Source organism: Thamnophis elegans, chromosome 10 (assembly GCF_009769535.1).
Source record: "Thamnophis elegans isolate rThaEle1 chromosome 10, rThaEle1.pri, whole genome shotgun sequence".
NCBI lineage: Eukaryota > Metazoa > Chordata > Lepidosauria > Squamata > Colubridae > Thamnophis > Thamnophis elegans.
The window spans coordinates 45,173,023-45,189,425 of record NC_045550.1 but is presented as its reverse complement, the minus strand read 5'-3'; the positions used below and the strand labels follow the sequence as shown (position 1 = coordinate 45,189,425).

The window sequence follows — 16,403 nt, the reverse complement described above, 5'->3', positions numbered from 1 at the left end:
AAAATACGTCTTGAGGGTATATATAAATATATCATTTTTGTTAATCACCCTCCTTTTAAATCAGGATTAAGCAAAGGGTTGATCAGTATCTTCTCTACATACATCTATACATATTTTGCAGATAGCTACAATCTAAAAACTTTTCACCCACCCATCTACACATTTTCTAATTTAGAATACTAGATTAACAGTTAGATGCACAGTAGATTGATATGATCCATAAAGTGGCCAAGGTTCAGACAAAACTCAATGGCTGACAAAGACGATGACAAGCTATATTTTGCACTACATATTATAGTCATTCCAATCTAGTATGAGTGAAGTGGTCAAGACAATTGACTTATTCCGAGCTAGTAATTTTTAAATGTGTCTCACTGTTACCAGTAGTAAGTATTAGATTGGTCGCTTAGTAAAATTGTAAACTAATTCTAGAAATTCCATGAGCCTAACATTTGTGTAGGTCTATTTTAAAATCTCAAGTTAGCATTTTAGCTTCAATACAACTTTGTATGGCAGTTTTAGACATTAGAATATGTGATATAATTAATATTTAAGCATATCCAAAATCAGAATTCATAATAATTTTTGCCACATTTGGTTTTTTTTTTAACCATATAAGAACTATAAATTTACTAGAAACTGAAAAAATGTCAGGTAATCATAGAGTATAAGGCTTAAATTCACTCTCAAAATACATTAACAATTCTTCCTTCACCTGACGGTCTTCAGTTATATTGAGCAAACACTCCCCAAATTGCAAGCTGGTATGGTTAGGATCGCCATATCTCACTATCTTTGGAAGAACTCAAATTGAGAGAGATTGCTGGGGAGACCATACATTTAGAGGACCAAGTCAACCACTTACTCTTGTACATCTTGAAATCATAAAGTCTTGCCTTCAAGTGGATTTCATTGGCTGTTTTGTTGGTTAAAATAACCTGGATTATTTATTCTGGATAAAGAACAATAAATAATGAAGATGGCAACAATTGCACTATAGGTAGCCCTTGACTTACAACCACAATTGAGCCCAAATTTCTGTTGCTAATTGAGACAATTGCTAAGTGAATTTTGCCCCATTTTATATCTTTCTTGCCACAATTAAGTGAATCACTGCAGTTGTTAAGTTAGTAACGTGGTCGTTAAGTGAATCTGGCTTCCCCACAGACTTTGCTTGTCAGAAGGTAGCAAAAGGTGATAATATGACCCTAGGATACTGCAACAATCCTAAATATGAGTCAGGTACCAAGAGTCTGAATTCTGATCATGTAACCAGAGAGACATTGTAATGGTCATATGAAAAATTGTCACTTTTATCATGTCGTTGAACTTCAAATGATCACTATATGAACTGTTGTAAATCTGTTTACAACTGTTGTAAATCAAGGGCATTTTTTCTGTACAAAGATAATTTACTCTACTTTGTAGGTAGGAGAGGAGTGTATAGTATATTTACCAGGTAAGTACATAAAGCCAAGTATGTGGGAGAGCCATCAATTTAGTTTATCTACAAACCTGAATCTTCACTGTTTTCTTAACTAAATCTCCTAAATCTTTTAATGGTGCATTAGTCTCTTCTTTTCCCCTGCTGAGTGTCCTCTTTTCCAATTTCCTGTCAACTGAGTTAGTATAATTAGCAACTGTTTGATCATATTTTATACCAGTCAGTTTAGGTAATATTTTAAATTAGTCATCTCTAAATTAAAACAGTTCTTCTTCTACTTCCTTCAAGAAACACAATGTGTATCTCTGTCAAAAAGTTTTATTCCATTTTGGTCTGTCATTGGAAGAACACCAAGAGAAGGACAATAGGGCTTATTTTGTTAAAGCTTACATTAAAAATAAAAAAAATGAGGAGTACAGCAAAGTGCTTCCTTTCATCATCAAGAAAAGTGCAAGCATTAAACTTCTGTATTAATGGAAATAATTTATTTTCCATGATGAAATAAAGATGGGCTGATAACTACAGACAGCCCAGGATTATCTTTGACTTGAAGACAACTCATATTTACAAATGAACTGTTTATTAGTAAAAATGGTGGACACAGTTCTCTTTCCTCTTGCCAACAAACAGCTGGAGCTCCTCAATGTTTTTATGAGTGTCAATGTTAACCTTTAATAACAATCCTTTTTCTTTTTTCTAAGCGTTTGTTTTTGAAGGCATTTGTTGAATGTTTTATATACATAGACAAATTTTAAATACTATATACAAAGAAAAGCATTTGGCTAAATTGATGCTAAATAACCTGTTCTGGTTAAATACAAATTCAACTTAAGGAATTTAGACTTTCTAGATTCAGGAATAAGCCCAGTCAATTGGTTTCATGTTCAGGTTTTCGTGCATTCTTACCTAAGATACCACCTTTTTCTAATGAACTCTCCCTCTGATCTGAATAAAGGAACACATGCTGAGCGTTCTCACTTAGCACAACATATGACAAGAGCAAGCCCAAAAGTAGATGTCCTCAACAGAGGCCTCCCTCCTATGGAATAGCTTATAACCTAAAGCAAGGCTCACGCAGACATACCCCTTACAATTTGCAGAAGCCCCTTGAGATTGATCCTGAAGTTAGTGTAGAACAATCAACCAATGGAAGAGAAGTTGCCTTCAGAAGTTGTGGTAACTTCATCACTGGAATCTTTCAAGAAGAGATTGGACTGCCATCTGTCTGAAATGGTGTAGAATTCCCTGCTTGGGCAGGGGGTTGGACTAGATGACCTACAAGATCCCTTCCAACTCTGTTAATCTAATCTATATTAATATAGTTATCCATTGGTTATATTATTATATGACTATTAACATATAGTAAAGTATCTAGAGTCTAGGTTTTGCTTTATCTTGTTCTTGTATTTATTTATTAATTTTTGTTTGTGAGCTATGAGGACACAATTTACTGATGGATTAAAACACGTTTACAGAATTGAACTTGGCTGTTCAGTTTCATAGTGTTTTGGGAAGACACAAATGGCCAAAATTCTATCTGCCTGTTCTGGCTATGGTAATTGAATTTTTTGTGTACACAAATGCTATCTTTCCAAGCTTATATGTGGTTAGAAATTATTTTAAATTATTTCCATGTCACTTTTCCAGTGATCAATACTGTATGATATCTTGGACTAGTGATAATATCTCTGTGTAGTGGTTATCCTGAATTCTAGATGACTTAACAAGCAGCAAACATGGAAGCTTTTGTGCTTATTGACAGAGCAATAATGTTGAAGACAAGAAAACCATTAAGGGCAGGCCCAGCAATATGCATTCTTGTCTGTCTGAAGTCCATAGTCATAAATGAAGAAAATAATCTGTTTAATGAGAGTATGATTTCCCTCTAGCTTACATGAAATGCTCATTTGCAATGAAACCATATATAGTATGTGTGTATGTACTGTATATACTCGAGTATAAGCCTAGTTTTTCAGCCCACTTTTTGGGCTGAAAAAAGCCGCCTCGGCTTATACTCGAGTCAGTGAAAAATTTGCCCGAAATGGAGGAGAAAAAGGGGCGGGGCCATGCCGCTGGGTGACACTCGTGAATGGCCCAGTGCCCCTGTGAGTTTCCCCTCCCTCTGTGTCAGTTTGCCGCGCAGCGCGCACCGCACCATCCCCCCTCCTCACGTTCTAATGTAATGCAGGGCTGTCTTACGATTCCCCTTCCTCCCCCTCCTGCCGCTCTGCAACGATGTCCCACCTCCTCCTGTTATGGCAAGCAGCCACATAGCGATGTCCCACCTCCTCTGGTACAGTGATCCAATGATAGGAATCACTGTGCCGTGTGTCATAGGAGGCGGGACATCGCTCCCGCGGCTGCACGGGACATCATCATCACAGCGGGACATCAGCATCATGAGGTGAGTGAAGTATTTCATTGAATACACCGCTAGTTTACTGTTTTTCTTTGAAATAAATATTCAAAAACATTATTGGTATCTATTTTTATTTTTGAAATTTACCGGTAGCTGCTGCATTTCCCACCCTAGGCTTATACTCGAGTCAATAACTTTTCCAGTTTTTTGTGGTAAAATTAGGTGCCTCGGCTTATATTCGGGTCGGCCTATACTCGAGTATATATGGTATGTGTGTATGTATGTATATGTATATATGTATGTATGTATGTGTATATATATATGTGTGTGTGTGTGTATAATATACAACCATTTCTGCTACATGTAGCTTATACTAGATGATAGCTCTTATGCAAAAAAGTCAGCATCTAATTATTAACAAATTATTAACAAATGAGTAACAATGCAACTTCTCTGAAGGTTACAGAATTTAATTTGGTTTTATCATTTGATATTGTTCGCCGCCCTGAGTCCCTCCTGGAGAAGGGCGGCATACAAATAAACCAAAACTAAACTAAACTAACTAAACTAAAACATGTTTGCACATTCAAAACACTGTTCAGTGTCTCATACTAATTTCTGAGTTATGCCAAATACACTGAAATTACACAATGTTTTTTGTTGAATTAATAAAAACTAAATTCTTTGTAGAAATAAATTGAATATTGAAGCACTTGTTTTATATAAACACATTTATAAATGTATCTACTTTTTTCTAGTCAAATGAATGCAGAGTAGATTCAAGAATGCATGACATCCTCATCAAACCTTTTTAAGATCAGTTCATCACAGGATTACTGAGAACATTCAGGATATGTTTAGAATATTTTATTTATCTTTCAGGGGGGGGAATTTGGGAGAACACTCCCAATGTTGACATTACTTTGTCAGATCTATGCTTGTCATGTGACTAATTACTTTGTTATCCTCAATAAGCTAAACAAACAATACTTTAAGTATATTTACCTTCTGGCACATGAAGTTTGAAATTTTAAAACAAAATGTCTTTACACACAGCTCCGAAAATATGTTTTAAAATAAAACAGTGCTTTTCTAATGTAGCACAGATTCATTTTTCTCATTAAATAGGAACAAGTATAATAACATCTCATTTGCTTATATGGATACTCTTTGGTTTTAAGACTTTTGTAGAAAACAGATCATGCTTTAGGTTTTATTTATTTTCTATTTATTTAATGTACCGCACATGTCACTGTCAAGCGGCTCTGGAAGGCTTACAATATAAAAGCACAATATAAAAATGATAATATTAAAACATTAAAAACCTTCCACATTAAGAATTAAAAGATTAAAATTAATCAAGACTAGATAAAAAGGACTAACACAAAAAACGGGATGGAGGTAAGATCATCTCCTCATCTCCTAACCTAATGTGAAGTGGAACAATCCCATCAGATCCCCAAGCCAATATTTTTGCAGAAATATTGGAACATTCAAAAAGGTTTACAAACTTTTAAGCACCACTATATATTGATGACATTTAGCTGAACAGGGCCATTCTCATGCCATGGAAATCCCGGGGCGGTGCCAGGAGGCAGTCTGGCTATAGGAGGGGCAAAATAAACTCAACTTGTAATTCTCCACAAATGAGTAAATATTCAGGAAGTTTAATACCAGTAATTGTTCCTGTAGTTCCCACTGAATTTAATTGATGCATGATTTGCTGGTTCTTCTGGATTTATAACTAACTGCTCTTTAAAAGCCATGGCTCGAGGTGGTTTATTTATAATCAACTTCTATATTGCCCATGTTGCCAAGGCGACTCTAGGTGGCTTAAAGCTATATAATTAAAACATGATATAAACATTAAAACAATAAACAAAAATCATGCACTATAATTCAATTAAATGTCAATTAACCAAGAAAAGAAGGGAACAAAGGGCGCAAAGCAGGCTATGATAGTCATTGTCGTAATGCGGCAGTCATTAATTTTATTACATTCATATGCCACCCTCTCATTGATAAGGCAGCCCCGGTGGAGCTCTAAGGCACTTTTTTCCCTGCTGTCATAACTTCAAACCATCACAAACAATGTGTGGTCATTGAGAGTGAACTACCTATAATCAAAAGACATGGATGATGAGATAGCAGACCTTCTCCATGGCTGCTGTCAGCTTCTGAATTCACCTGCGCATATTTTCAGAGCATGCAGAACATCACTGCTGTTTTATTTCTCCAAGCTTTGAACTAATTAAATGTTAATCATGTGAATAACTCATTTATTATTGTTGCTGCTTATATACAGTTTAACATGTTGTTATCCAGCCCAGTTTTTTAAAAAATTTGGATCAGTTATGAAAATTATAAGATAAATAGAAATAAACGTACATGCTGTTTGTCAAAACATTGAACATAACAGATAAATATTAAGAACATACACCAAAATACAAACTTAGAATTTACAATCTTTACAGATGGAAATCCAATCCAGGAACCATATGTGAAATCCAGAGCTGTTTTAAGATAATTTCAAAAAAGTTTGCATATGACACAATAGGGTTATACACCAATCCAAATTTGAAGGGCCTAAGAATCAGAAAGGGTGTACTTATCGCATATTGCTCTTTAAATCAACCCAGTTACACAAAGCCTATGAATATTGCTGCAAATTCTTTTGAGCATGATAAGACAACTGGAAAGTTACAAACATATCCTTAAAAACTTAATTATTACAGTTTCATAACTGACTTCATTTTTCAAGCAAAGAATTTGAACTGTCAAGGGGAAATTTATATCCGATATATATTATTAAATTATGTGTGATAGATACTTTATAATGGAAATTCAAAATTTGGTTAAATATTCATAGTCCCAATTGAATTAAATGAATTCATTACAACTGAATGCTTGAAAAAGAAGTAATATAACCCTTTCACTTTTGGACATGCAAAAGGGCTGACATTAGTATCCACATATATGCCAGCATCTATCAATGTCTCTGAGTTGGCAGACATTCACAAATTGCCAGCATACATATGTGAACACTAAAAATTTATTATGAAGCATTCACTAGGAGTTCTGTAGCAAACACATAGAACAACAAGCAATGGACACTTTAAAGCCAGATAAGAAAAATGAAGTCTTATTTGGATAATTATTGCTACAGTAAAAATTGCACTACAGCTCTAAATATTTTGTATGAGAAAGAACTGCTCACACCTAATACTCATATATGATCCTATTCTTTGACCCTAATAAAGATTTTATTTTATTTGATTATGTGCAGTGTGGTGGGATTCACTTACCTTCCCTACTGGTTCGCAAATGTGAGTACACATGGCGTGTCTGCGCATGCACAGTGCCCTCGTGTTACAGCGGGATGGGTGGGCAGAGCCTCCCACAGCTGCCGCTACCGGTTCGCCCGAACCAGAAAAACCAACTGAATACCACCTCTGATCTCATGTAACCCTCAAGTGTGTCTTCTCATCACATAATGATCACAAGGCTTCTGGTTTTTCTTATTCTATAACGCTGTGCTTGGTCAATATGTGACATTTAGATATGTTTGTATGGGCTCTGCGATTTCACATGCAGTCTTTAGTGACATAAATGAGAAATATTGTTCCAGGCTTTAATGGAGCACATTCTAACAACTTCTTGAGCATTTAAAGGGCAGTCACATTCCAAATTGCTAGAATTCCTGCAAGGAAACTATTTATTTTGTCACATTATTCACTCTTTAAGAAAGTAATTGTTTTAACTTAACAAGGAAAACCAGGAAGGCAGAAACCAGTTCCTGTCTATCACTTAAAGAACAAATCCAGGAAAAATAGGGACAGAATTATGTTTTGGTAAATGTGGCTGGAACAGCTTAAATATTTATCAATATTCTTTGTAAAAAAAAATGGCAGAATTTTAACAATCTCCGGTACCACAAATAACACACCATAGAAAACAATTGGTAGTTCTCTAGAAAACAGGCCAAAGTACAAAAAGCTCATCTTGTAAAATGACTGCTTACCTTTAAAATGCTACATAATTCTTTTATTTACTGTAAAGGTCATATTTTAATCTTCACAAATACATAGAAATAATGTATAGTATTGGATTTCTAGCAATCATAAATATTTTTAATAACAAATATTTTAAAGCTTGTATCTGTTACTATTCTCGTGTTTGTTTCTCCTTATTTTCAGAATGACAGTAATTGACAACTAAATAACACATCTAACTGGCACTAACACAGAGTTGTGAACATCAGGAGGTGTTAAGGCCTATCCTGCAAATTACTGGGCTTCCCTACCTCCTGCATTGTCCATTACCTCTCTGTTAAAATTTGCAACTGAAGGTTGTACATAAAACCAAATGTATGTTTGTACTTGAAGCCTAGATAAAGCCTCCTAATTCTTAGTGCCAAGAAGGAAGTAGTGCAGCTTGCTTTATTTAAAACTCCTTGCAGTGTTTTCTGTACAATAGTCCATCTCTTATGGGAATCTCAAATTTCAATCCATAATCTGTGACATTTCTCAGCAACCCAAAATAGTTGCTTTTCAGTCAGGCTGTAATTAATTAATGCTGTTTCAGAAGATGTCTTCTAAATCCTAAAAACTAATGACTGTGTATGTGATCATTTGTACTTTGGGGGCAAAGTTACAAACTTTAAAGCACATACGGTAAATTGTCTAAGAGCTACTATATCTATAAAGGAATTTTAATTTGCTCCCAACTTATCTTGCAGAACTGAAGAAACTTTAAGCACTTCCAAAATAAGGGAATGTTGAAGAACTTTGTGTTTCTGATACAACGATTCCACCCATCCTGTCACATGCTATCTAAATTATATCATTCAAAATGTTATTAAATAAACTTTCTATAGATTAGGCCAAACCAAAAGTAGTTCTCAATCAATAGCATATTGAATAGAATGACTGAGTTCACACATCACACAAATCTTGATGTGGTTCATTTACATCATGAGAGAACCACCAGATTTATGACTTCACAATTGTAAAGACTCAGATAACTGTGGTCTATTTAATAAACCATAGTTAACTTGTGGCTTATTATGCTAATGAAAAGGAAAACATTTTAAGGACTATCTCATAAAGAAATCCACTGCCCAAGATCAGATACACCATTTTTCCAACAGAAGGGGCTCTGTCAACTCTTGGGCCCGGCGAGCTCAAGTAGTACTCAGCCTAGAATCATGGATCCCGTTGATTCGGGATGCATGCGACTCTACAGCGAAGGGATTGGCGAGGCCGTACCGACGCTAAAGACTTAAGTCAAGTCAAGTAAGTCAAGATACACGAACAATATAATTTTTGCTTTGTAATTTAAAAGAAAAGTATTTTCTTTTGGCAACTGAGTATTTTTGTTACTTAGTAGCCATACATGCTACAAATAAATAAGACAATGCCAAAGTTAAATTGTACAATGGGATTTCAAAAAAAAAAATTATCCAGATATATACTTTAAACAAGGGCTATTTAACAATTAAAAAATACTAACCAGAAGTAACACACAAACACAAAATGCACTTTGATTTTAATAACAAGTAGTGGGAAAATGGGATCTTTCAAAACTACTTTATTATAACATATGTTTAAATGAAAACAAACATCCCAATATCATAAAATATATGAACTATGATTTAGAATTTTTGAAAGTGAATTTTGAATCCCGATCATAAATAAAAGTCAATAAATATTTTTCCAACATATATAAAATTTCAGCAGTTAATAGGTAAGCCAAATATATTACTCAGAATTTAGGGATCCTGTTACTTCTCCAGTTTTAAAGTCATAGGATACTAGGCTGATGACACAAGCTAGGTAGCCAAGGGCAAATCATGTTTAGTTCCTTAAAATATTGATGCAAAGAAGATGGTCTTATCACATAATTTGTTGTGGTGAAAAGTGAATACCAACAAATGGCCTCTATAACAGCTTTGTGAATTCCTTTTCAAACAACCTGCTCAGGATACAAGATCTTCAAGATCTCAAACTTAGAACAGTAGTTTTGCATAGCAGCACATTATGGCCCTATACTTTATACCTTTAACAATTCAAGAACTGGTTAGCTATGAATACTTAAACTTGCTATATTAAAAAACGTTTTAAGGTAATAATGGTGGTTTGCCACTTTGAGCTTTCCCAACTTCCTTCTTTATGTCAATCTTTTCCTAAGTAATTAAGATGTTCAATAGTTCTAAAGAAGCTTCAAAGATTAATATATATAACTCAATATACTCAACTAGAAAAGTCAAGATAGTACACAGATCAAAGATCAGGCCTCTTTTCTCCCATAAATTAGCCAGGAACATATCCCTGCATATCTTGTATAATTTTGATTTTTGCTTTGCATTCCTGAACCTAAATACCTAGCACTACACATTTTGTAAACGTTTTAATTAGTTTTCTTCCTATTGTATATCAAGAAGCAATGTTCAGGATCAGATGTTACAACACAACAAACACTCAACCTTAACTGGTACAAATGCAGTTCCTCCTCCTCCCCCCTCCCCCCCCCAGCAGATCTCACACAGACACTTTTTGAACTAAGTAATAAGGACAGGTTTCTGAAAAGTTTAAACTAATGTACACTAGTTACAATTACAAAACGTTTCTTATTTCTCTTTGTCTAAATTCAAAACCCAATTTCAAATTATCAATAAATAGTGGTTAGTGAATATAATTAATCCAAGCTAAATAGCATTATAGTATGGCATATATAAATCACAATTAGAGCCAACAACCAAGAAACAAAAGAAATAATAGAAGCTCAGGGGAAAGAAAAATGAGAAAAGAAAAAGAAGGCAGACTCACTCTTAGCTATCGGGCAATGATGTAGCAACTGCAGTGTGATGTCTAGACTAGGCCAATGTTACCCTATTACTTTTGTTTCATAAAGAACTAGGTTTTTAATCTGATATTTCTCTGGAAGTACTTAATATTTGATTGGTGCAACAAAGTAAACAGCATGTATTCTACTGGATAATTAATTACATTATCTGCTGACAATTAATATACCTATCATTCACCTTTTTCTTTCTTTCCCCCAGATTCTTGCTGTCACTTTTGACCTATCTTAAGATTCCTAATCACTGACAGATGCCCCAGCTAAATTTGAAACATTTTTTTCTTTCTCCTATAGGTCTATTGGATATTGGCCAGGTCTAACAAATCATTTATGGTAACAGTGCAACTCTACAACAAAAATAAATACTATTTACCAAATCTTTACAAAAAGAACCCACTGAATTCAATTAGACTTATTACAAATACACAGGATTGCTGCTTTACACTGCTTCAAAATCAGATTTGCATTATTTTTAATATATACTACATAGCAGTAGCAAGAATACTTCCCTTTTTGAAAGCTGCAGGCTCTGTCTACCTCTGCTAAGTCTCCCCCTGAAGAGCTTTTCTCTAATCCTCTTTAGTCATGGTGGTCAATGCCTCATTTTGCAACAGGACTGCACAGACTCCTTTCCAGCCCATTGAAAACTCTATAAACAATACGTCCCTTGACACCTGAGCAATCCAAATAGGACCATTTAACATAGCAACCATTAACCAATTAGGTTCACTTTTGTCTTGTTCTGTTTTAATACATATTCCAAGTCTTAGCCGCTTAACTTTTTTGTGCCTCAAAGGGTTCCCTAGCTTTTGAAAATTCTGACAGCTCCTCTTTGCCCATCTGGGACTGGCAGTGTTACATATTTGGACACAGACGTCCAGACAGTATAACCATTCAATAAACATGTTTGTTTATGTATCTATCAAATGTATATTCATCGCTGCAATTATTTACACGTAAAAACTGATGGTATAAGTCTTTATGTTTCTATACATAGCCACAAAAATTTGCAAATTATCCTTTTGAGCAGAAGGCTTACATGTTTCCATACAATCCAAACTGAATACTACAGCTAAACAGATGCATTCAAAGGGGAGGGGAACCCCTTTAACTTTTTTCCCTTGGGAGTTTTGTTCATGTTAACTAAAACCAAATGCCTGTAACAGCTCACTTGAGAATTCAGAAGCTCTGGGTAAACAGCAAGTGAGCTGGCTTTTTTAACCTTAACTGTGCCAGTTATCTACTTTGCAGACGCCACCATACACTGCACCACATCCCGGAAAGAAACCTAAATCATCACGTTTTCACCTCCCCCCCCCCACACACACACACTAAGTAGATTTCTAGTAAAAGCCAGACAATTTATATGCACCCCCTCCCCAGTCGATCAAAATACAAGCAAATCCTTAGCACTTGCATATATAATGTAGAGCTCTCCAGTGCCCATGAACCTGGGCAAATCCCTCGGGATGCCAAATTATAGTGCTCTCCATATAAGGAAGTACAACTAAACATGTCACATGTTAATCTAAATGCGGTAGGCAATGTGTCAGCCTCCCCCCTTCCCCCCAAAAATGGACTCCCACTTTACAGCACACTTTGAATATTTTTTTCCCTTCTCCAACAAGCAAAAAAAAAAAATTAGAGAGGAATCGCGCTTCTAATTTTTGCTAGGGGAAGTAAAGGCTTTGGGCTCGGAGGGGCGGCTGCAATATGGAGCGCTATGATACGCGAGGCCTGTCAAAGTCAAGTGTCCTATACCCCGACAGCCAAGCGGAGCGGCGTCGGGTCTAAAATAAGGGACACGCAGCACGCCAAGTTCAGGAGTAACATAAGCCCGAAGCAAAGGTCAACGAGGGAAGGGGGCCTTTTTCGTACACCTGCTTAGCCTCGGCGTTTGGGCGCGAGTGTGTCTGTGTGTGTGTGTGTTGTGTGTTTGTGCGTGCGTGCAGATTGCAAAACTGCATGACCCTGCAAAGCAGCAGCACTCTCTCTCACACACACACACACACACACAACACACAAACCGCGTACCCGCGGCAAGAGAGGAAGCGGCGGCTGGAGGCAGAACTGCAACTGCGACCTTCTGCCTTTCGTTTTCTTTTCTTTTTTTTAAGCACGACGAGGGACGCGAGAAGAAATCCTTAAAAACTGTGGCAGGGGACCTCCAGTTTCCGCCGCCGTCGCCCCCCAAGCTCGCTTCCTCCGGCCCGGGACATGGACGAAAAAAACCCAGGCGGCTGCTATAGGCGACTCCGATCTAAAGCGCAGCCCAATCGAAACCTAAAGCATTGCTGGCTCTCTCGCTCTCTTCCCTCCCCCCCCACCCTCAGCCTTTCCCCGCCAGTCTTGATCGACAAGAAGGAAAGGCTTCTTACCTCTCAACATTTTTTTCAGAGGCAACCATCAGATCTCGGACGGGTCGACCAAGGCATTTTTGGGGGTATTCGGGAAAGGACGACCCTCCCAAACCTTGTTTTTTTTTGTTGTTGGTAAAAAAAAAAGAAAAAGAAAAGCATAAATAAATAGAAGCAAAACAAGCACTGGGGAAAAAGGTGGGGGGAGGGACAGAAAAGGGGAGGGGGGGAAGAAGATGGGACGCGCCACTCGCCTTGTCACAGCGGCATTCTCGTCGCCCTAAAACCTCCGGCAGCTGCAGTGCAAAAAAGACTGTCGCCGACGGCTGTGCAGGGCACGCTCTTATCTGAAGTGCCGAGTTTCCGCTGCTGCCTGCGCCGCCCCTCCCCCATCCAGCAAGCTCTTAACCAGGAAGCAACTGGGCGTACGACTGCAAGAATGCAAAAGGGAGGAAGGAAGGGAGGGAAATATAAAATAAAATAAAATTACACGGTGGACATAATACGCGGGGAGGTTAGGCGGGGGCGCGCACAGAGCCCCGCGCGCCCTCCCGCTCGCCCCCGCGCGCGCACAGACACACACGCGAAACGTCTGCCGCGCGCTGCTTGCCTTCCCCCCCCCCCCTCTTTTTGGGTGTCTGGGTCTCTGTATGTGTGTGCGTATATGTGCGCTTGTCCGTGCAAACAAGGTTTGGAAGTGGGGACCAGTCGGGGGGAGGATGGGGAACCCGGGGGCCGATGGGGGAGGGGTGTGTGTGAGAGTGGAAAAAGCGAACGCCGAGCAGCCGCCGAAAAGCGCGCTCGGGGGATCCCCTTCAAACGCTCGCCTTGGTATCTCCCAAGTCGATTTGTACAACTTGAGAGGAAAAAGAGGAACAGAGCGAGCGAGAGGGAAAGCAGGCACGCACGTAGGCACGCACGCACCACATCCCTCTCTCCATCACTTTCCTCCCTCCTCTTTTTCTCCCCCCCCTCCGGGGAGGGGGGGGTCGTAGTGTAAATGCGGCGGGTATATAAAAAGTCTCTTTCGGTGGAGCGTTTCTGGAAGGGGGGAGGATAATGGGTGCCGCTCTGTTGCTGCAAAGTGGCGGCGCCGGATGGCATCCCACCCACAGACTTTGCAGCACTAACTGTAAAAAACTACTTAACATTCAAGGCACCTTGCAAATTCGCTCGATCATCAGATGACATCTATAGCTTGTTCGGTTCTTTTTAAACACTGCGCATTTTGTGCTTCTCCTTTTTAAGCCCTGAGAATGTTAGGTCTCCCGGTTCTATTGGAGCCAGTCCAAGGGTGCCATACGCGGGAGGAGGGTGGAGTAATGATGGGTGCAGAAGAGAAGCCCTGTTCCTAGATCTGAATTATCTCCCCGTTCAGACAGATAACGGTTCTGGTTGCTCACTAAGGTAAAAAGACAGTTTGCCTTGAGTTCACATATCTAGATACTTACCGGATTTAACTCAAGTACCGACAAGGGGCTGACAGAAAGTAAAACACACAATTCAGCTGTTTTGGTCTGTAAACAGTAGGCCCCAAACCTATTTTTATCAGGTGAAATGTATTTTTTTTTAAAACAAACAAACAGGAAAGTATGCATTGTTTGAGTCTCCACCTACAGCTTGTGGTAAAGCAGTCCAAGAACAGGAGAGAAACTCATTTATCAGAAGTTCTGATGAGCAAGAGAATCATGATGGTGTCCTCCTATTTTTTTCCATGCATTGGTGCCCATTCAAGTGTGCCCCTATTTATATATTATTAGCCAAAGACAGTCTTGGAACATTACCACATCAACATCAGGTTTGAAACTATTAAATACTGTTCACAAAATGCGAGTATCAGACATGCTTTAAGCTGAATGTGCATTCCTGCCAATATTAGATTTTTTTTCATTTGCATTAGAGAGAGAAGACAATTGAAATGCTGACGTGGGATTTCATTTGTGAAGGTGGCATTAGATACCCTGGGCTAGCACTTGTGCAAAAAGGTTCTTGTGCAAATCATTCAACGGGGTACTTAATGACTGTGCATTGATCCTTTTGAAGTTTTGAGATGTGTAGAAAAAAAAGTATAAGAGCCCACACTAAAGGGAAGATATCAGTGCTATTGAGCCTCTCGTCTGCACCAATTAGGTACTGATAAATTGTGTTGATGCATTCCTTTATTAGGAGGGAATGCTAGAAATAAACTGAAATCTCTATTGTCTCAGATAGAATAGTCTTATTACCAATTTATTTACACAGTAGAAATGGTTACTTTCCACAGATAATAAAGTACTGTCTTAATCCACCAGTCTGTATAAAGCAATTGGCCATTTCATGCCAAAAGTTATGCTATTATCTATACAATACCTCTTGCCAAAAGTCATCTGAGGAAACAGGACAAAGAGCACCTTAGATTCAGCTTCTCACCAAAAACAGGTGTCTTGTAGTATCAAAGCTAACTTCTGCAGTTTGGTTGGTGCATATGTATTATAATCACTGCGTGCTGGGTAGACACTGTGCGTTTGTGAGTGCTTGTGTAATCCCATAATAGTCATTTTAACATAACTAGGATCTTACCCAACTGCCAGCTAAGTCTTGCAAAAAAAACAGCAACCCCTAAATGGGGCCCTGATGCTGCAACCATCTTCTGCCTTATCCAGCAAACTTTTGTCAATATAACCACTAGATTCTCTCTACCAGGTCAAAGCAACATATAAGAATTTTTTTAATGTTTCTATTTATTTGTTGATTGTACCTTTGTTGATTTCATCACTTTTGGGGGGGTATATATTTAAGCCTGATTAAAAAGTGTGGCGATAAAATATGTAGATCTTTGTATATTCATTTGATGTCTTGGACCATTTGTGAAAGCCATTTTTCTTGAGTAAAATCCTTGTCCTTGAACTGAAACTACAAATAATGTTAATCATTCTTCACTAGGTGAAGAAGTGATAATCTGAAGTGGAAGTAATGTCATTTAAAAATGAAAATGCATTTGGAGAAACTACAATCCTACTTGCAACAAAAAATAAGATACAACTTTATGTTACAATATAAATTGTATATTGTAAACTAATAACTAAAATTTCCTTACATATTACAAACTAAGATATTACATCACAATGTCTTAGTAACAGTCTGAGATAGGGATTTAGTGCAGCATTGCAGAGCATTAAAATATTTAAAATGCATGTCTGACAATACTTTTATTGCAACCCAAAGGTCACATAATCAGAAGTGAGGGTTTTTTTTTTAACCAATAAGAGAATTGCTTAACTATGCATTTTCCTCTTTTATTTTGTTTTGATTGTTTCTATGTGTTACCATTTTTGCTTTCTTTATAAAATGACCACCCAACTGGAAGCTGAACAGGCAATCAACTAAAATACTACCAGGTCAT

At 37.6% G+C, this 16,403-nt stretch overlaps 1 protein-coding gene across 3 annotated transcripts in view; it reads right to left on the bottom strand.

The window, feature by feature from the left end:
• LOC116514448 (muscleblind-like protein 1) overlaps positions 1-13,135 on the bottom strand; it is a 142,037-nt gene extending 128,902 nt beyond the window's left edge. For all 3 annotated transcript variants that reach the window (XM_032226054.1, XM_032226056.1, XM_032226058.1), the window contains exon 1: positions 13,043-13,135. The gene's annotated coding sequence lies outside the window, so the exon portion shown is untranslated. The remainder of the gene's footprint in view (positions 1-13,042) is intronic.
• Positions 13,136-16,403: the final 3,268 nt, after the last annotated feature.